At 36.9% G+C, this 23,833-nt stretch overlaps 1 long non-coding RNA gene across 1 annotated transcript in view; it reads right to left on the minus strand.

Annotated features, from left to right (window-relative positions):
- Positions 1–18,683: 18,683 nt before the first annotated feature.
- LOC145687704 (uncharacterized) overlaps positions 18,684–23,833 on the minus strand; it is a 50,343-nt gene continuing 45,193 nt past the window's right edge. The window contains exon 2 of the long non-coding RNA XR_014131719.1: positions 18,684–18,874. This is a non-coding gene — a long non-coding RNA (uncharacterized LOC145687704). The remainder of the gene's footprint in view (positions 18,875–23,833) is intronic.

Raw genomic sequence — 23,833 nt, forward strand, 5'->3', positions numbered from 1 at the left:
GTGACGAACAAAAACATAGCAGAGTAGAACCCTGCCTGTATGAACTAAACTGATGATACGGATCCACGATTCAAGTCAACACTGTAGCAGATGATGATACATGATTTTTTTCAGTACAAACCCCTAATAAAGTGTCCGAGCTCGGAATAAAAAAGTCAGTGTTCTTAAAAAAAAAAAAAAAAAAAAAAAAAAAAAAAAAAAAAAAAAAACACGAAGGAAATACGCATGCACAAGTGGCAAAAAACTATGCTCAGTGCTTTCTTCAATTTGAAAGGCACCATTCACAAATAATTCACTCCAGAGGGTCACATTGTGAACACCGAGTACTACTTGAATACCTTGCAGCATATATTGTTAGGATTTGAATAGCACGACCTGAGATCGACAACAACGCTCATGGCCTCTATTGCATGACATTGCACCATGAACAAGAACAGAATGGTACGCCATTTACTTTTTAATTTTTTTTTTACAAAAAGTAAATAAAATAAAATAAAATAAAGAGAGATCGTGGAGCTCGATCCCCCCATATTCTTCAGACTTGGCTATATGCTATTTCTGGCTATTTCCGGAACTGAAATCGGTGTTTCGACACCATTTCAGAAATTCAAAAGGCTTCAACCAGGATTTTGACGGCAATTTTAAAGCAGGAGTAGCACGACTACTTCACTAAGCTCTACAACCACTTTAATGCAATTATTGACTCACGTGGTTTTTATATTGAATAAACAGTGCTGAAACCTATCAGTTCACAACGCCTTGCCTTTCATTTCTCATTAGTCACCTTTCCCACTGGACAAGTTGTTTATAAGTTTTGCATAGCATTTTCGGCAGCAAAAATTATTATTATTATTATTATTATTATTATTATTATTATTATTATTATTATTATTATTATTATTATTATTATTATTATTAGTTTTAGTAGTTTTAGTAGTGCTTGTAGTAGTAGCAGTAGCATGTTTCTCTCTATGAGTGTGTTCATATAGAGCTGTCTTATTAAGTACTAAATCAGTAACGCTTTGAAGAAAGATAATTCGAATTTCGCAGTCCAGAAAGTAAATAATTATTTTACTTAACTCCACACAAATGTTGATTTTCTAATTTACGCTACAGCCAAATCTTACGCAGAAACACTTTGATTTATCCATTTTGTATACGTTCTAATACGAAGATTACTTTCATTTCGCTATTTCAATAAAAAATCAGAGGACATGATGAAAACAAAAGTTCTAGGAGAATCCTATGAAAGGAGATGTGTGAGTTGTGAATCCCTCACCAGAACTTGAAGCAACTATGAAAATATAAAAGAGCAAAACAAGGAAGTAGAATTGAAGACCCGTCTCTTTAGTAATCTAGCTTCCGAATGTAGCATGAAGTTATACACCTCAAAATATGGCCAAGTGAAACTAGTTGAAGCACTTTAATTTCAGATGAAATAAAATGTATAAGTATATATAGTGTTTTTCTTCCCTTTTATTTTCTTCTTTTGTCATTACGTACTGTTTCCAAGTAATATAGTAGGTATTCCATAACATAATGGTTTGTATTACTGACAACCTAAAAAGCACCTAAAGGGAAACGTTGAGCTTTCGAAGGAGTATACGTATATCACTAAGTGTTATGAGCGAGATCGAGAGTGAACAGGTCTCATTCTATCTCTCTCTCTCTCTCTTTTTTTTTTAGTTCAGTGTCCCACGATTATGCACCGAGAGATACACTGATGATGATATGAATGATAATGGCGGATTGAAAAGGGACAACCCTGAGAAAACCAACGGGAGCAGGCCAAAACTCCCACACTCAGAAAATGTCAAAACGCCCACCCAAACGGTCATAACCCGCGCGCAAATGGACAAATCGTTCAAATCCACGAATGGTCATAACTCCTACAGCCAAAACTCCCATACTTAGAAAATGTCAAAACGCCAACACAATCGGTCATAACTTCCACACAAATGGACAAATCTGCCAAATGCACGAACGGTCATAACTCCCACTGCCAAAACTCCCACGCAGGTAAGCGGTCATAAACCCCAATGGTCATAACTCCCACACAAATTGGCAAAACTCCCACACATAGCAAGGTCACAATCCCCACATAAATGGACAAAACTTCCACACAAACGGACAAAACTCCCACATGCAGATATTGTCACAACCGCCACAGAAATGGACAAAAAACCCACACAATCGAACAAATCCCCCAAACTTTGAAATGATCCTGGTTGCACACTTTTTATGTTTCACACGCTGAAAATAATAATAAAAAGACGTCCAAAAAACGGTTGAGATCCAAAGTTGACAAGGTGATAGATGGACAAATCCCTTGGACTTAGGATCATAAGCGTTTTTGGACTTCTCTTTTTATTATTTTCAGCGTGTGAAACTTACAAGACATGCAACCAGGATCATTTCAAAATGTGGGAGATTTGTTCGATTGTATGGGAGTTTTGGCCATTTGAGTCGCGGTTGTAACAATTTCTGCGTGTGGGAGTTTTGTCCATTTGTATGGGAGCTTCGTCCATTTATGTGGGGATTGTGACTGTTGCTATGTGTAGGTGTTTTGTCCATTTCTGTGGGAATTATGGCCGATTTTGTGGGCGTTTTGACATTTCTTGAGTGTGAGAGTTTTGGCTGTGAGAGTTTTGACCTAGACCCAAAGCAACACATACATTGCGATTGTCTACAACGAAACTCATTTGGTGCGAACTGGGGCCAAACAGCAGATGTGAACGTTCTACCACGAGCCACCACGACCATTTAGTCATGAAAGAAAGACAATGATATAATTTTCTTTTGTCCTTCCCCCCAAAAAAATTGACAGTAAATTGGTGGTGTTGTGTATTCTGGAAACGAGATAAAGTCATTTATTTATTTAGAACTTACATCACTTTACTTTTTCCCAATTGCGATCCCAACCAACAGGAGTATTTCTTTAACTTCCAAGAAAACTTTCGCTTTAAGTTCAACTGTCGATAGTGACTGGAGCTTGCATAAGAAAATTTTAGTTAACCTGGGATCCCACCACCTTCAGCCTGTCTTGAACAAGAATACATACAATTATTGCTTGTAGCGGCCACTTAGCAAGGGTTCATGCGTGTTTTCCAAATGTAAAATCGTTTTGATGGCATATCAGTTTGCAGGTTTATTATAAATTTGTAGGTAATTATCTGCATATACGGCGAGGAAATAGCACTCCAGAATACAATATAGTATTATTTAAAGCAAGGAAAGTGATATGCAATAATTTGATAAAGTGGTCCATATATTCTTAATCTGTACGGAAACTATCCTTATATTTAAATTAAGACATATATAAACTCAAATTTATCTGTATGATTCATGTGTCCAGGAGAGGTAATATATAACTAAGAACTTCCTTATTTTCAGTATGACCTTATTTTCAATATAATAGCTGGATTATGAAATATCTTAATCCATTCTTTCTAAATGAAATAAAGAAAAAAATAAACCATTTTACATATTTTCTTCGCTCTTTCGTTTATTGAATCTAGTACCATTTAATAACAAGTATTTTCTGTCAGTTACTACTGATTGCTACCTGCATTTCCTTCTTCTTTTGTATCAACATTAATTGAGTTTTTACATCTTCAGATGCAGATCTAGATACCACTCACCTGCATATCCATATAATACAGTCGTCTTCTTCACTTATCAATCCGAGGATTGGTTTGCAGGAGCTTTCCGGACATGTAGATCTTCTGAGAGCCTCTTCATGGCCAAATAGTTGGGGCAATCGTTGTTATCCATTACTTGGTTTAAGAATTCTAACCATAGCCAACCCCTGCCACTGTTGTCATCAGCTGTACCCTCGATGATGGTGCCAATAAGCCAATCGTGCCTCGGAGGATGACCTATATAGGAGTCTATTTCTCGGAATTGCTAGTCCTGCAATATGTTTTTCTCAAACCGTAAAACATCATGAAGTAGAAATAATATAATAATAGTGGAAGTCATTTCGAAATAATAATGCTGATACTTATAATTTGTCATGATTTTATGATATATACAATTCCAAAATATTTGACTTTAAAAGTTTTACATTGTCACAAGACTAGTAGGTTTGAGAAATAGGCCCCTGGATGGTTCTCCTTTCCTTTAGTATTTCTCACAAACACGACTTTGCCTCTCGAGCCCTCCTCAACATTTCTTTGTTACTCGCTTTGTCAACCCAGGCAACTGTTAACATCCGTCTGTATCGCCAGTACCCGAATGTCATTAGTATTTTCTTTTATTATTTCCTGAATATCAAAATATCACTGTCGTAGAGTAAAACACTCTGAACAAAGTTGTTAATAAGAATTTTCAGTATCGCACATATTACTAGAAGTGAATATGGCGCATTTCTTGTTGAAATTAGTATATGCTGGTATATGCGGTTTAAGACTCCCACCTTGACCTCCCCATCTCATTGGCTCCCAAGGTGGGTAATAGGGTTCACACTCTCAAGTAATGCTAAGTTAGTTCAAGTAATTTGAACCACTTACAGTTTTGGTAGTTTAGAATGGGCATAATATATAGTCCTAAGACGCGGAATCTTTGAAAAGAAACAGTTTCCGCTATACGTTACAGATTTTGTTCTATATCGATAAACCTTGAAACCGGAAATGACTAGTTTGAATCACTTTCCTTCTAAATAGAGAGTTAACGGAAGAAATGGAAACTATTCTCTTGACGCTGACTTGATTTTAAAAAAAAATATCATGATATATATTACCATTTTTTGCTCTGATACCTGTCGATGGATAGACCGACGGACAAAGCCACTCTGTAAGACTTCCGACACTTATACATGGCAGAGTTTTGAAGTCTAATGCCACGAGAAGAATAGTTTTATGCAAAGTACTTTCAGGAAGCTGATTTCGCATACGAGCTTATACTTAAATCGAACAGTTGTAGAATAAATTGTAGTGATTTTTTTTCTTAATTAGGAGAGGCGGAAATAATCCATCCCTCATGAAGTTGATAAAGTTACAGCTCATTCGTGAGTGATTTTAATCCTAAGTATTGGGGATTAAAGAAAAGAGTCAAAGGAAATTTCCATTAGTTATGTTGCATCAAAACCGATTTTTTATCAATCCATCGTGCAATTCTAAGGTAAATCGGAAGAGGGGGTTAGAAGGGTATATCCACTACTTTAGTCTGTACTGGTTTTAACTCCCTGCTGAGGGGTGACTGGTAATTATCAAAGAAAATTATACAACATATTAAGGAAAAATCAAACTTTTTTTTTTTTTTTTGCGAAAATTATCGTGGAACATTGGTCTACGTTTGAAATTGAAGACAGTAAAATTAGCTTTTTCATTTTTGGTAGATTCTAACCCAAAACTATGAACAAGTTTATAATGCCATAAGGAAAATATAAACTAAATTTTGTCATAATCGACCTATGTTTTAACGTTTAATGTTGGAAAAAATATCTTGCATATGGATGTGCGAACTTGCAAAATGAGATGAATTTTACATCTTCAACACCCTTATACTTCATAGACTGCAACCCCAAAGGCACACAGTAAGTTTCGTCAAAACAGGGCAAGCTTTATGAGTTATCGTAGAAGGGACGGATTGACACACAAATGCATATCAACCCGAATGGTAGAAGCTTCGCTAATTCTAGCTTCAATTGTCTTGTGTATACATAAAATATACAACTTATCAGCTTACTATGATGATTTAGCATGTTTCACCCAGTGATGCCAATTGATGGGAAATTTCCCTTGGCGCAGGGAAATTTTGAGTAAATTTTGGAGAAAAGGGAAAAAGGGAAATTGCTTGTAATCTCTCAATATTGCAGGGAAATTTGAACCTCTCTTCAATCATTTATAGATTGAATATATTTACATATCTGATTAATCTAATTAAAATTCAGTATAAATTCAACATCCTATTTTTTCCAAACATAATCCGTTGCACATATTTCACATATATTCTCACAAGTTATCTTGCTTTGCATTCGTTAATATTTATCAACATTACACATCGATCAACATATTCAGTTAAATTCAAAACATTACAACAATGCTTATTTAAAATCTTTTATCAAAATTAATCTTCCCATTGTTGAATTAAATGCAATGCAATAATATGAAATATTTCTCAATTAAATTATTACTCCAACTATTGTAACAGTTTGGTTTTCCCAATCACAAGATGTTTTTCCCAACCAGAAAATTGATTGTGAAGAGGATTAATCGATATAAGAGAAGAAAAAATCTGCGTGTCGTGAATGTAAATATGTATATATAGGTGAATACTGGGTCATTACTGTATGTGTGTTTGTGTAAGTTTACAAATTTGCTGGTGACTGTGCACACAGAATTATTAATTCTTAAGAATTCCGCATCTCTAAACTTTGTATTGTGCTTACGAACATTCCTCGTGTGCAGCCAAAGACAGTAGCAACTAGAGTTTTCTTTGTAACTGTTCGTATTCGTTTCAGTAAATATGGGAGTGCTGTTCTTAAGTATATACTTAATAATTTCTTTGTACCTTAGGTTACATTAATATTAAAATCTATAATGATGTCTAGGATAAAAATTAAATTTACATAATATTTATTTTATATTTTTTTATGATTTATTTAGGTTGTTCGTCCTGACCGAGGTATTTATAGGGTTTTTCCTCAGTCACACTAGGCAAATGCACAGATTGCACCTTTAACATAGGTCCTGGCCTACACCTTTCCTTTCCTTTTCTTTTCCCCTCCTCTATCGCGACGCCTCAGATACCTAAACAACAAATCAAGTCAAATTCTGCGTAAGCTCAAAGGAAGGCTGTCAGGTATCTGCTTGTATGTGGTTATAAGATTGGGGTGAGGGGGTGGAAGCGAAAACGATTAAAAATACGTTTACTAAATACTTGAACGGTTTGGATGAAGGGGAATTTTATCCGGAAAAGGGAAATTCTGATGCTTGTGAAGGGAAAACGGCTCTGAAGGAATTGGCATCACTGGTTTCACCCACTGAATAGCTCAGATACGACGTAGAATGTACACTCGTATCAAAATGATTGTCGCATATCTATAACTGTCTTGTTGTGGGAATGTAACTTGATAATTATTTTGCAGGATACTTGCAATACTGATACTACGTGTATCACATAGGCCTACAGTAGACGTGAAAAAAAAAACGTATAACTTTACTTATTCGATCAGTGGATTAAATTTATGAGAATTAGACACAATTAAAGATTTAGGTGGAATATTTGACAAAAAAATAACCTTTACGCATCATGTGGCAAATATTACCAAAGATTCATATAGAAATCTTGGGTTTCTTATCAGAACGACCAAAGAATTTATAAATTATAACACTTTAAATTTACTTTATTTTTCTTACGTAAGATCCATAATTGAATATGCCTCACTTATTTGGAACACTTCTGTGAAAACACGTAGCCAAAAAGTAAAGCAGATACAAAGCAAATTCATACGTTTTCTCACGTACAAGAGGACAGGACTTTACCCAAAATACGAACCGTATGATAATTTACTTGATAACTTTACACTTCAGACACTTGAACAAAGACGGACGTTGAACGACCTCATTTTCTTACACAGACTTTTGCACAACAAAATAGACTGTATAGACATAACTGCAAAAATAATGATACAGGTTCCATACCTCAAAACCAGTGTTGGGCAAAATCAATTGAAATCAATTGCAATTGATCAATCAATTGAAAGTAATTGCTCTGAAAATCAATCGCAATTGATTTCAATTGCAATTGATTTCAATTTGTAATTGACAATTAATTTCAATTGCAATTGAATTCAATCATAAAATTTGCAATTAAATTTTCGTCAATTGTTAATTGTTAATTGGTCACCAGGCAATTGAAACTTTTAATTGTTAATTGTCAATTGCAAAGAGTGCAATTGAAACATTCAATTGTTAATTGCAATTGACAATTGAAACTTGTAATTGTTAATTGTAATTGTTAATTGCAATTGAAATCAGCAATTAAAACTGAAGATAAGAAGATGTGTGTATATTGTATTGTCAACTTGTTACTGTTTTACATATTTCAAATAAGGTACTTATAAGAAATGCTGGATACCTACCATCCCTTTCCCCCTGGGAAGAAAGCCGTGAAACTAAGTATTTTTTAAATATATTATGTTTATGGTTCTATCCCCCTCGAAAGAACTCTATATGCCCGTCATGCATACAATAGGAATGAGCACGAGCGAGTTTTCTTTAAAATTCTACTTGACTCGAAGCAGACATCTTTGAGTTCGACTCGACATCTCGGCTCGAAAAATTTCCCTTAACTCGACTGGAATTCGGATCGAGTTTCCAGTCGAGTCGAGCCAATTTGAGCTAAATCCTTTGTGTAGTTCCAAGTACTACTATCTTCAAGTATCCTACATAGACAATATAATTATCAATGATACTACTACTACTACTACTAGAACTAATTATTATTATAACACCGTGTACCTGCATAAACATGGAATACAGGCGGTTTGTATCGGAATACTAAAAATTAGTTAACTGTCGATCTCGGTAGTCAATAAATCTTCAGGAGGCAAGGACATCGGTCACGAGGTTCTTGGCTTGAGTTCGGAGGAGCAAGTATTCGGGCTCGAGCCAAAAATTGTTAGAAGTTATGGGACTCCAGCCAAACATGTTTAAAACTGCTCGACCCGGGTTTAGGGTTGTCAACGACTCAAGCGGCTCGCTAACAGCTCATTCACTTATCGAGCCGAACCGAGCAGTGAGCCGAGCCAACAGAGCCAGCTCGAGCCGAACCGAACCGAGCTGATTGCTTACCCCAACCGAGCCAGTTCGAGCCATTGGCTCAGTTAAGCTAACTCGAACCCAGCCTATGGACTCGTTTCAACGGAGCTGGTTCGAGCCATTGGCTCCAATCGAGCCGAGTCGATAACTCGCCTTTACCGAGCCGGTTCAAGCCATTGGCTCAATTGAGCCCAGTCGATGGGTAATCCCAACCATGCCAGCTAAAGCTGTACGCTCAGTTGAACCGAGCCGGGCTGGTTGACATCACTATTCCGGTTGGGCTTCTACTTTGGCTAAAAAATTGGACCGTGCAGTTCTCAGCTTTGATGGTAAGAACTACAAAAAATTATATGAAATCTTTAGTTTTACGTCCCACGCTTATCCCGGTTAGGCTAAAGGAGACGGTGATGATGGGAAATGAATGAAATGAAGAAAGTGGGAGGAAACGGGAGAACCCCGAGAAAATCCACGAGCACGGTGTTTGTCCACCACAAAGTCCAAACTGCGCGAGCTGGGATCGAACCAGGGACCTCAAGCACCGGAGGCGAACGTTCTACCACTGACCCACCGCGCCCCCTGGTAAGAACTACAGTATATACTTATATTGGTGCTCACGGCGTCATTAACTTGTTCCACCAACAACGAATTTCGAGATACTTTGCATCTTTTGTGCGTGTTTTGTGTCGCTTTGTGCGCCTATTCCCACATTTTGTGCATCACCGGAAGTGGGTCAAAATGGGCCTACAAATATGACGGAACAAATTATTGCTCTTCCGCCACCAATGAATTTCGAGGTCGTTTCCTTCACATCGTTTTGTGCGTCTACTTCCGTTTTGTGCGTCACCAGAAGTGGGTCAAAATGGGCTTCCAAGATGGGACGAAAATGACCAAGAGTTCCGCTGCTATCGAATTTCAAGGTCGTTAATTTCACACCGCGTACCCTTTTGTGCGCCTATTTCGACGTTTTGTGCGTCACTGGAAGACGGTCAAAATGGGCCTCGAAGGTGGGACGAAAATGACCCACTTCTCCGCCACTACCGAATTTCGAGGTCCTTCGTTTTGCACCGACTACTGAATTTTCGTGCTGTTTCGTGCCCCCATTTCCACGTTTTGTGCGTCACCAGAAGTGGGTCAAAATGGGCTTCCAAGATGGGACGAAAATGACCAAGAGTTCCGCTACTATCGAATTTCGAGGTCGTTAATTTCACACCGCGTACCCTTTTTTGCGCCTATTTCGACGTTTTGTGCGTCACTGGAAGACGGTCAAAATGGGCCTCGAAGGTGGGACGAAAATGACCCACTTCTCCGCCACTACCGAATTTCGAGGTCCTTCCTTTTGCATCGACTACTGAATTTTCGTGCTGTTTCGTGCCCCCATTTCCACGTTTTGTGCGTCACCAGAAGTGGGTCAAAATGGGCTTCCAAGATGGGACGAAAATGACCCACTGTTCCGCCACTATCGAATTTCAAGGCCGTTAATTTCACACTGCGTACCCTTTTGTGCGTCTATTTCGACGTTTTGTGCGTCACTGGAAGACGGTCAAAATGGGCCTTGAAGGTGGGACGAAAAGGACCCACTTCTCCGCCACGACCGAATTTCGAGGTCCTTCCTTTTGCATCGACTACTGAATTTTCGTGGTGTTTCGTCCCCCCATTTCCAAGTTTTGCTCGTCACCAGAAGTGTGTTAAAATGAGCCTCCAAAGTGTGACAAAAATGACCCATTGTTCCGACACTATCGAATTTCTAGGTCGTTTCTTTTGCATCGTTTAGTGCCTATTTTTTAAAAAAGTTTTCTGTACCTACTTCCGCGTCTTGTGCGTCACCGGAAGTGAGTTAAACAGGCCTTTAAAGTGGGAGTTAAATGGCTCACTGTTCCGCCACTATCGAAATTCGGGATCGGTTCTTTCGCATCGTTTAGTGCCTGTTTTGTACGTTTTGTGCGTCACCAGAAGTGTGTCAAAATGGGCTTCCAAAGTGTGACGAAAATGACCCACTTCTCCGTCACTACCGAATTTCGTGGTTCTTCCTTTTGCATCGACTAGTGAATGTTTCGTGCCGTTTTGTGCCCTTATTTCCACGTTTTGCGCGTCACTAGAAGTGTGTCAAGATGAGCCTCCAAGGTGTGACGAAAATGATCCACTCTTCCGACACTATCGAATTTCCAGATCGTTACTTTCGCATCGTTTAGTGCCTTTTTTTTAAGTTTTCTGCGCCTATTTCTCGTCTTGTGCATCACCCGAGGTGAGTTAAACGGGGATTTAAAGTGGGAGTTAAATGGCTCACTGTTCCGCCACTATCGAATTTCGGGGTTGGTTCTTTCGCATCGTTTAGTGTGTATTTTGTACAGTTCTGTTCGCCTACTTCCGCGTTTTGAGCATCACCAGAAATGCGTCAAAATGGTCGATCAATGTGTGAGGAAATAGAGCCATTGTTCCGCCACTATCGAATTTGGAGGTCGTTTCTTTCGCATCGTATAGTGCCTGCTTTGTACTGTTTTGTGCTTCTATTTCCACTTTAGTGCGACAACGAAAATGGGTCAAAATGGCCTACAAGTATAGCGGAATAACTTAATGCTGTTCCGTCACCATCTAATGTCGAGGTCGTTTTCTTCACTTTTTTTTTTTTGCATGATTTGTATCGCTTTGTGCATCAGTGGGAGAGGGTCAAAATGGACCTTGAAAGTGGAATGGATATGTCTTTTTCTGCCATATTTGTAGGTCGTCTTTGACCCACTTTCGTTGGCCTATAAAACATGAACACATGCGCAGTAACGGTAAAAACATGCACTAAACAATGCGAAAAAGCGACCTTGAAATTCGATACTGGTGGGAGAGTGGATCATTTTTCTTCCCACATTGAATGCCCATTTTGATCCACTACCATTGATTCGCAAAACGTGGAAATAGGTTTACAAAACGGTAGAAAACACGCACAAGATGATGTGAAGGAAACGACCTCGAAATCGTTCCTGACGGAACAGCATTAACTTGTTCCACCATATTTGTAGGATAACATTGACCCATTTTCGGTGACGCAGAAAACGAGGAAATAGACGCACAAAACGACACAAAAAATTCCATGTAATTAAGCTAAATTTCCATTTAAGTTTGTAAGCTTAATTATATGGAAAATTTTATACATTTTTCCTTTACGTTGGTCTACTTTACGTTGATTTGGGACTTTTAAATTTTATTCAGTTTTCCACCGAAAAGTATCTATAATTCAACAAGGAAATAATTATTAATTATAATTATTATCTATACAATTGAATTCATTGAAATTTGTTCCATAACAAACACTTTACCATTTCGTACTAGCTGTTATGCCCGTTCTTCGCATGGATCAGATAAAATATCAATGTGAACGAACTGAACAACGGGAGAACAATTAAGAAACATTTCTAAAATTGGATATATTTTGTGTGAATATACATCCAACAACGTACATGTGTTTTCATTGGGAAGGCCGATGGGGGCTGAATTTGAACGTATATACTATCGGGGGTGTCACTATACGTCTGAGCAACCCCAATAAATATGGATTCGACACAAATTCTACTACTTTTGCATGTCCCGGTGAACCACCCCTCAGACCCCCTTAGTTCGTATTGTGAAAAAATCTCCTCTGCCCCCACCAACCCCCAACCAATACCGCGAAAACTATGAATGTGACACTAGCATCTGCCATTTTCTACTACTTTTTACATATGCCGGTAAAAGTCCCTATAATCCTCTGGTTCCAATTAAAAAAAAAACAATGCCTCTGGCCCACAGCCGATGGGGGCTGTATTTGGAAGTCAACGCCTGTGGAAGTATCACCATTCATCTCAGCGACAGCGAAAACTATGGATTTGACACTAATATCGGTCACTTTCCATTATTTTTACATGTCTCGCAATTCCCCACCCCCGGTGACTCCCGGCCCGCATACAATGGTGGCTAAATTTGAAAATCATCGCTAATGAAAGTATCACCATTGATCTCAGCCACCGCGAAAACTACGGATTTGACATCGGTCATTGTGGATTATTTTTACATGTCTCGTGATCCCCTTTAAATGCCCCCCTTTCTTAGCTGATGGTTGCTAAATATGAAAGTAAACGTGGTCTTGAATTTCACCATTGAGCTCAGCTATCCCGAAAACTATGGATTTGACATTAATATCGGTCATTTTCGATTATTTTTACATGTCTCGGAATTCCCCCCTCTGGTGACCCAAGGCCCGCATACAACGGTGGATGAATTTGAAAGTCATCGCTAATGGTAGTGTCGTCATTGATATCAGCAACCGCGAAAACTATGGATTTGACACTAATATCGGTCATTTTGGATTACTTTTACGTTTCGGTATCCCCCCCGTTGACCCACGGCCCGCAGCCGAACACGGTGAATTTGGAAGTTAATGCGATCGGAGTTTCACCATGGATCTCAGCGACCGCGAAAACTATGAAATCGACACTGATATCGTTCTACTTTTACATGTCCCGGTAAACGCCCCCCTGAGACCCCCTGGTTTGAATTTTGTTGAAAACGCTTTGCCTTGGTGTGGGACCTGGACCAAGGTATCCTTGATCAAAATTTGGTAACTCTCGGTCGACTTTTCTGGTCCCCAGGCCGGTCCCGGTAAGCGTCCCCTGGAGACCCCCTAGTAAGGAATTAAAGAAAAACTCTTCGTCTTGGTCTGGGGCCTAGACCAAGCTACCCGTGACCAAATTTTGAAAAATTTCGGTCCACTCGTATCGTCCACAGGCCGCACAAAGATAAATAGACAGACACACGAACAAACTCTATTTTATTTATATTAGAAAGGTCAGATCCGCCGTTATTGTATTAGTGCGGTGCTTGAGCGATTGATCGTAGAAATTCAAACTCCGATGAGTGATAATTTCATAGGCTTGTTTTATTACAAGTTTAAACTCTTTAGTCAGTAGAGAAGAGGTCGTGAATCATGGGTCAGAGTTGATGACAATGGGTTTTAGTGGGTCTGTGGGTCACAGTGGGTAAGAGTGGTTTATGGTGGGTGGTGGGTCAGAGTGGGTCACGGTGGGTCGTGGGTCACGACGGGTGGTGAGTCAATTGGTCGTGGCTAAAGTTTTCATTGCCCCACGCCCTCTCTGAACTACTGTGTTGAAAATTAATCAGTGAAAATCAATTGCAATTGATCAATCAATTGAAAGTAATTGCTGTGGAAATCAATTGCAATTGAATCAATTGCCAATTAATTTCAATTGCAATTGAATTACAGAATGCAATTGCAATTACTTTCCACTGCAATTACTTTCAATCAATTGATCAATTGCAATTGATTCTCCTTTTTCAATGGCCAACTGCAATTAACAATTAACCATTACTTATTTCAATTGTTAATTGCAATTAACAATTAAATTTACAGATTAATTGTTAATTGTTAATTCAATTGAAATTTGCCCAACACTGCTAAAAACACGCAAGGGAAATAGTGGCTTATTCTACTGCAGAAAGGCACGTACAAATGCACTGAATATGTCACCTACATGGGGAATTTGTGCTACATTCAATAAATTCAATAAAGTTTATGAATATGTAGATATATTTCACTATTCAGAAAAGTCATTCAAAAAAAAAAAAAAACTAGTATTGAGAAAAAATGGAAGTAAAATGTATTATTTTAATTTAATATTATGTGTTCAAGCATCAGGTTTATTATAATTTATTTATTTGTATTCAAGTTTTACGTTGTACTGTAACATTATGTATTTAAATTCATATGTAGACACTGTAATTGGGCAGTAACGCCTGCTGTGTTGATAAATAAATAAATGAATAAATACAAATAATCGGGAAATGTATATTTGTGGTAGATTTCATAAGGAAAGAATTCTAAATAAAAATATTAGAATAAGTAAAACAAAATGTTGCTAAATGGACAAGAAAGTTTCATTTTCGTTTTATTGTTCTCATTTACTGCTCATTTTACATGAAATTTGCCAGATACACATACTAACGTTGTAATAAATACCGGGCGAATTCGTTATAAAATTATATTCCTACAACAACACATTTATAGACATGCGACAATAATGTTGGACATGAGTGTACGTATAGAGGTCATGAATGGTAGCAAGTCAAATATTACACAATTCCTTTACATCATCACTCGGTTCCGAGAGGGAATTGATGCGGAAATCTCCGCATGATTTGTGTCTCCAAATCGGATCATTTTTGCTCAATTAAGTTCAGATCTGAGGATTGGTCAGGCCAGGGGACATGACCACTTCCCTTCCTGTTCACCCAAATGTTCCTCAATCCATATCGCAACAGCTCCAGATGTGCGAATGGTCGCATTATCATCATGGAATATGACGTAATTTCCAGTAAACAGCACCTGAACCACAAGATGCACGCAATCACTAGTAGTGACGCGAAATGAAATGAAATCTTTTACGTCCCATGCTTATGCCGGTTAGGCTAAAGGAGACGATGATTATGAGAAATGAATGAAATGGTGGAATGAAGAAAATGGGAGGAAACGGGATAACCCCGAGAAAACCCACGCACACGATGTTTGTCCACCACAAAGTTCACTTGGCGGGAGCAGGGTTTGAACCCGGAACCCCATGCACCAGAGGTGAACGCTCTACCACTGAGCCACCGCGGCCCTAGTAGTGACGCGACCGGTAAGCGCCAGTACGGGACCCGCCGAGAACGGGACCGAACTTTAATGCTCAGCGGGGTCTGTCCCTGAAGGTTTTATGTCGAGTACTGTTCCTCTTCGCTGACATGATTTAGCAGTTAGTTAAGTAGTCATTACCTTGGATACTGTCCCTCGCAACAAACACAATTCATGTGCCATTCTACTTTCGGCACGCTCGCGTCAAGTAGGCCTAACCAAACGCCAAAATTTGCCCCCTTTTAAACGCAAATAGGTTGCCTATTTTGCAATCACCATCTGCTCAGCTCACTGCACATAGTTGTGCTTTTGCTTCTCACGTTGCAGACAGAGTTTGCTGACCGGCGCTTCCTAGCAACACTGCCAGGGCGTTGTGGTCGCCGCCAGACCGTTTCCAACCTAGACATTTGATGTGCGCATATATACGGTAAGGACCAACTCCGGTGAAATAGAGATATTTAGTGGCATGCGTTGCGATCCAACAAATACGGAATAGTATACATGTAGCTTAATTTTTGATATGCACCTGCGGATGACAGGGAAATATTTGATATGTGTCATGCATTGAATTTACTCGAAAGTTAGGAAATGTGACATACCATAATTTTCAACCGAGCCACTTTTCTAGATTAACTACTTTTACCGCGTATCGGTGGCATGGTTCTACAATCCAACTCTCTTGGCGGCAATAGAGTGTAATGAGTAGAGACCGGATGTTTAGGCATTAAAGACCTGGAAAATAGGCAGGCAAATAGGAGCCTAAAATTTAACAAAATAGGCAGTAAAATAAGCACCAAAATGTAACTCGAAATAATGAAGGTAAATACTCAATACAATTTGAAAAATAGGTAATGTTCAAAAACTATAGAAACATACCTGTTACTTAATATATTTTACTGCATATATATATAAAGTACAACATGCTTGTGTTTACAAACACCTAATATACATATGTGTGTGTTATTTATATTATATAATCAATATATTTTCCCAGTGAAGGCTTATTTTGAAGAAATTGCATAAGATAGGAACATTGGGTAAGCTATTTAGGCAGTAATGGGCGAATAGGCAAAATAGGTAAATAAAATTGTCTTAAATCGCAACCATAGCCGCCCATTTACACTTTAAAGCACTATAGTGTCTTCGGTAAAGATGCCCCGCTGACTGAAGACGCTCCTGCTCGAATTACTCAAAGCCTGTGACTCTTGGTCACAGGCAGTAATGTCATTTCAGATTTGGCTTGGGGGCAAGATCCCTTGATATAAGTAAAATTTCGCGTTTTTCACTGACTTACTACTATTATATTGATAACATCTATATAAATTTCTAAATTCAGGGGGGAAATGCCCCTCTCTACCCCCCCTAACTGACGCCCCTGGTCACTGGACTTGCTAGCGCTTGAAAGGTACACAGTCTTGAGTAAATATATGTGGAAGTTGCATCGGAGAAAGAAACTGCTTTTGTTCATGCCTGTTCACGAAGCTAAGTTACTCTTATTTCAGTGTCTATATTTTAGAGAGTGAAACGTAGCAATGTTGTTGACGGTAGTTAAATAGAAGTATATGAATAAGACATAGTTGCTTAAGAACTTCAGTCTTTTACAAACGCTTATGTGCTTTGTTGTATTTCTGCGTCCATGAGCATGTCACGTAATCGACTGCGGCGTCTTTGCTTCAAAATTGGGAAAGTTGCACCAGTGAAATCGAAGCAAAGATGTCCCACTTTATAACATTAAAGGTTTAAGATTTATGTTTGGGACAATCAGTTTATGACGTGTTGGGAGGATTTGTATGTTCGTTTGAATGTTTTAAGCAATATTTGGTTTGAATATTGTTCTGTAATTACTTGTAATTAATTGTTCATTCAGAAGCAAATGAGAAATTCCCGTTTGGGGTAGTGGCTTGGCCTCCTGGCTGGGTTGCTGCTTTCAACGATGTAATATTACATTTACAAACTTTTATATTTTCGCTCTTTATGTGATCAATATTGGACTGAATGAACTTCACATAATGTATATGACACTAGTTGGCTAGCAAGCTAAATCAAAAGAATGTACATGGATTGAGTTTTAAACCATTTGTGCGAGCTGAATATGTATGAGGGTTGTTCACAATACTAAAAAGATATCCTTGGGGGGATGTCCTGCGACACACTTGATCTGTCACAACTTCCTTTATCTTGTTGAATTATTTTTAAAAGGTAAATTTCTGGGTGAATCAAATATCCCTTCATTGCAAAATGAAGAGCATTTCCACTAATAAATCAGATATCATCATAGGTGTACCATTGTTGTAGCTAGCAAGTTGTTATAAGGGGAGGTATTACTTTCTCAGGGAGCAGATTTTTACATATTAAAAGAAAGCCGTCCACTTCTCTGGTCTAGCTGCTAGTACGTGTCTTTTTGGTGCACGAGTTCGATTGCCGGTGTGAACGCCTTGGAAAATTTGAACGATCAGGATAGCTGGGATTTAAACTGTAGGTTCACTGCATTAATTGTGATAGCAAGAAAGATTAAAACAAAAAAAAAAAAAAAAAAAAAAAAAAAACTGAACAAATAATAACAATATGTAAGGTCCACAACTCTTTTTTTTCTATTTTATTTTTAACCATTGTTTACAAAGGGATTTAGAAAATATACATAGAGAATACTTGCCATTTTGTTGAAAATTTTCTATATAATTACATATACAATTAGTAGAAATTAAAGTTAGTAATATTAATGGTACAAAAACATAGTGGCCTTTTTCTATTATATTTATGAACATATTATTAAAAATTGTAAAACTGGAGCATCTTTCCCCCACATGCATGCTGAGGATGCCCCACTTGAAGGTATTTGTAAATGGTTTATTTTAAGTTCTTAAATTTACTGAAATAAAATTGCCTTTGGAGATATTACAAACAAGACATCAGTCTTCTAATTGATCATAAATTCAACAACCTCGCCTCAATTGCAGGAGTGGAAAATGGGTAATAATGAAAAAGTGGAGCATCTTTACCCAAGTTACTCTATTTTTGACCATATCTTTCATATTAAAGAATAGGCATTTGGCTAACGTCTGGTCTGTAGTAATGAGGAACGAGTTATATTGTGAATATTGATATACTGTCATGGTCTGTGCATCTACTAATTGAACCGGATTCAAGTCCAGCACGTCGCTCTAAGTCAATTTAAATATGTCCTTCATAACCTTGATGTTGCATAAATATGTAAATATCAAGGCTCAACTTCATTAGATAAACTAAAAAAAAAAATAAAACTCAACTGCAAGGATGGACTATTTCGGTTTATTTCACCAGCATATTAATTTATATCATTACAATTGTCAGGTGGATTCACTCTTCTTCTGCCGATTTAGAAAGCACTGATCAAGACCTATGCTAAGGTACTCCAACATGTCACTAGATATCAGGGCCATCTCTTCGCATTTTTGGATGATCCTCGTATTACCAATATGATCTACAAATGAGAAAACAATAACTTTATTAAATATGAATGAATCATATAAACGCTCTTGTTCAATTCTGAAACATTATACCTGTTGAAATGATACCAAACATAATATTAAAAACAAAGTTAAAACAGATGAAACAGTCATTCAATAAATTGATTTAGAAACACTATATGGGGATAAATTGCAGCACATATAATCGTTGGCAACGTACAAATATGGTATTTTAATCTTAACTTTCGATTGCTTTATATTTATTTTCATTTTTTTTTTCACCTACATTCAATCGAAACCTTATCATATATGTTTACCCGTTAGCACAGACATGCCGTTGGTTTGTACTTCATCATGCAGTAAAGATCTGGGGCAACCATGTGTTCTCTACTTTTTATAGATATGTAAAAAATGCATTTTCTTGATAGATGGATGATGGAAAAAGAAAATCAATTCCAAGATTCACTCTCGCAAAGTGAACATTTTTTTTTCTAGAATCACAAAAACCTAGACCCTATGCGATTATATATATATATATATATATATATATATATATATATATATATATATATATATATATATATATATATATATATATATATATATTTCGGGAGAAAAATAAGACTGAAAATTCTATATGTCTGTGAGGAAATTCATGTTCCTCTCGAAAACAACAAAGAATTGATAATATATTTCCGCTAGCAATATAAAAATGAAAGTGGAATTCCGAGCTATTTCAATTCACAAAAAGCCTTACAAATAAACTATTTTCGTTTTCTCTAACATACGATCACAACACGTTTGGCCCCAAGATTTCAAAAATCTCCACTTAAGAAATTCTTATCATCGAAACGAAATACATACATGTATTGTGTTTATTCAGCAAAGCAAAACTGTTTGTTTGTTTGGAGTTTACTATAGAAAATATTTTGGAAGTGCTAGCCTATGAAATATTTCAGAGACACACTCAATTTTCTGAAAGAATCGTAAGAGAGCTCAGTTTTGTTTGTAAAATTCATGTACTTACCGTTCAGTTAAAAGCATTATGATGACAACTTGCAACTGTAATTATATCCCATCCTTGCACAGAAAAAAAAAAAGTTGAATCCTGACTCTTTGGAGAGAACAGTTATATTCCGACAGCGCAGAATTTATTCTGAAACCACGGTAAACGTTTCGTTTTCCGTATCCATAACAGTTAGGGATGGACCTCACCCAATGCTGCCGCAGTATATACAGGGTGACCCAAAAGTAGGCATTCGCCCCTGCATTGATCAAGTATAGCATTTTACTTTGAGTTTATTTGCTCCGACTGTCTCGAGCTTAAGGCATAAGAAAAAAGTATTTAAGAACAAATAATAAAGAAAATAAGTCTACCTGATGGATAGCAACAAGAAATTAAATAAAATGCAGTAATCTGATCATTGCGGGACCGTATACCTACTTTTGGGCCACCCTGTATGATCTGTTATCATCTGTTGGTGTATTTAATTTGATTTGATTTGATTTTGAGTTTAGCGCCCCTTTCAGCTGCAAGGCTATATGAGAAGGCTATATGAACTTACAGCTTAACATGAGATTTGAACTACATGATCTCTCGCCAGGAATCAAAACCGGGTCTCTCACGCCAAAGGAGCGTACGCTAAATGCTAAGCCACGAGGGAGATCTGTTGTTGGTGCAGATGGTGGATGAATTTAAAACTCGTTTGTACGGAGTGTGCATTTATTTATTCATTTATTTATTTTGCGTTCAAGCGACCACAGTGTTGTACGTTTGTATATACGTACATGAGGTATAGAGCATGTCAATATTTCTATATGAATAACAAGGATCATCTTATACATCTAATACATCTTATACATCATATACCGTACATATCATTACTAGTACACCTGATACACAGTACATAAATTATATATATGTACACAGAGTTAACTTATATATTACTAATACATGTCACTATACATACATATTACTATTCTTATTTACATATCTACGTGCTGTATTATTTACAGTTGTCAATTTTTATTATAACTATAGCTACTAGCTTTTTTATTTAATTGTATTTTTACAAGTTTCTTGTGTACGTTCAAAGTATTCAGAAAGAGAATAAAAACAACGTGATAAAAGATATCGTGTTAGTCTTTCTCTGAAAATTTTGTCCGATTTGGAATATTTTATATTGTTAGGTAATTTGTTGCAGATTAATATTCCTGCATATTTAAGGCCTTTTTGGTAAAGTGCTGTACTGTGTGTAGGAATACCCAAATCTCTTTTCTTTCTTGTATTGTAAGTATGTAAGTCCCTTTGCACTTAAGTGTCGGTTTGAGATGTTTATTTATGAAAGTTGCAATCCGTAATATGTAGGGACAAGGTAGGGGAAGAGTTTTTAGTTCTTTGAATATTTTTTTTCTAGATGAAGCCCTTGATTTAATGTCTTTTAATGTTCGTATTACTCTTTTTTTTTAATTTTGAATATTATCTCACTTTGTGCTGAGGTTGCCCAGTGTACTATTCCATATGGAAGTAGCGTTTCAAATTGACTATGGTAAATTTATTTTAAGTATTAGTATGTTGAATGCAGTTTCCACACTTTTTAATGCATAGTGTATTTTACAAAGTTTCTGTTGTGGTGTGTTGATGTGCTCATCCCACGTCAGTGTGTCATTTACCCAGAGTCCTAAAACTTTAGTTTTATTAACAACTTTTATACTTCTATTTTCGTACCGCTTTGGCATATGGAAAGTAAACATCCGGATAGAATGAAATGGGACACGAAAGTGATTGGAAAGGTAAAACGATAACAACATCCATATTTCATCAAACCCCCACTGCAATGTTCTTGTCGGCAGTAGCCTATAGACGGTTGCCCCTTCTCAGTCCATTGTAACTCTTTCCTGTTTTTACCAAGACGAACCTGAACACATCTCTCCCTACCTGTAATTGTCAGGTTGCCTTTAAAACATGTCATCATTTAGTATTTGTCTACCGCCAAATGTATATTTCCCGTACACCTTCTTGTAACAAATAATACTAAAATTACTTATAGTCATTCCGGTATCGCGTTCGCGTAGTGTTCCTTAGTATATCTCTCGATATCTAACTACTACCTTCCTTACCTTTCTCTTTGTGATCCACAGAGTTTCTGTGGTAGAGAGTGAACCTCTCCCACTTGAGGTCCCTGATTTGATCTCAGTTGCAATTAGCATTTGTTCTTACACCTAGTGTGTGGGTGCTTCATTGTCCTCCAGCTGACTCTCTGCGTTCGCAGCATCATGTATTCTACTGAGATCTGCTTGGTTCGGAAGTTCAAAGATTAACGTAGGGACCTTCCAGATTATATTGTTTTTCTCTGTGTGGGGCTTTGTTCAAACAAGTAGAAATAACAGACAAGACATATGTTACATAATCAAATTGTTATTGTGGTTTCTCTTTGTTATAAATAAAACACATCTAATAAAAGGTTTGATTAGTATGCCGTATCCGTCTATTCAACAAAGAAAATAGAATTAATACATAAAATTTAATGTTAATTTCGTTAGATTAGTGGTAGAACAATTACCTCCTAAGACTTACTAAGTGTCTATTCACAACAGTCAACAAAATTTAAAAAAATAATGTTTTTAATGCACCTGTCATTGTTAATTCTACGTTTGAATCGAAGATGTATAAATATCGGAATTTATTTCATGGTGGTGGTAATTTATGAGATTTTGTTCCTTCTTAGCACTCAGTCATCCGCTTTGCCATCATAAATGTACTTTCCTCTAGACCATTTTTTATTGAATGTGGAGTACGTGAAGTTTGAAATAATATAGTTCTATTCTTTGGCATGGTTCTATTACATTTATAATATGATTATATTATTTACAGTAAAACTGGGTTATTTAATTAATAACTAAAATAATATATAAATCATTTTAGTGTATAGTTTTCTATAGTTTGAATTAATGATAGCTTAAATCCGGGACATATAAACTTGACAAATTCTCGCTACTGATACGTAACATATACAGCTTGAATACCACTGCTGTAGAAAAGGTGGCCGACGAAATTGTGCGCATCCACTAAGTATGTGAAAAAACATATTGAAAACACACTGAGTAATATTTTTTGGGCGTTAGAAAGTGGATAATTGTCGTCTTAGTCGAATTAGGTAGCTATGTATTTACCACCAACAAACAAGGTTATGTTTTTTTAACGTTAAAAATATAATTTGGTAAAAAGAAAAGAAATGAAATGAGATCTTTCAGTTAATGTCCCACATTATGATATTTAGCCTAAAGGAGACAGGTGATTAAGCCAAGTGAACGATGATAGAACAATTGGTGGAATGATAAGGTGGAAGAGTACACTGAGGATATCCACGGACACGATGTCGTCCAGCACAAACACACTTAGCCGGAGATCAAACCAGAAGTAAGTGTTCTACCACTAAGCCACCGTGTTCTCTAGTTCGTTAAAGTTGGCTGATAATTTTGACAGCGATCACTTCAGCTCCATCGATATGGAAGAGGTGGATCTGTGTTTGTGTGTTCCAATCAGAAATGGATGCTGGATCTAGGACACTGAAGGAAATAATGGTAAATTATGAGCTGTCCAGCTGGAATCTAATTTCTTTTATAAGTAAATATCAAATCGACTCGACGATGTTAGTAAAATTCTTCACGAACAGTTTTGTGATAGTAATACATTTGCACTAAAAATCAATCACGCTAATGAATAGTAGTGGAATTAAACCTTTATATATATATATATATATATATATATATATATATATATATATATATATATATATATATATATATATATATATATATATATATATATATATATATATATATACAGGGTGGTTCAGTAATGTTGGACAGCCCTGAATAAATCGGAAACCAGAAGAGATATTAGCAAGAATTTGGTGGATCCAGATACTTGTGGAAGCGGGACGTCCTTTGAGGTACCACACAATGTTACC

The sequence above is a fragment of the Thermobia domestica genome, chromosome 6 (assembly GCF_964235325.1).
Source record: "Thermobia domestica chromosome 6, izTheDome1.hap1.1, whole genome shotgun sequence".
In the NCBI taxonomy this organism is placed as follows: Eukaryota; Metazoa; Arthropoda; class Insecta; order Zygentoma; family Lepismatidae; genus Thermobia; species Thermobia domestica.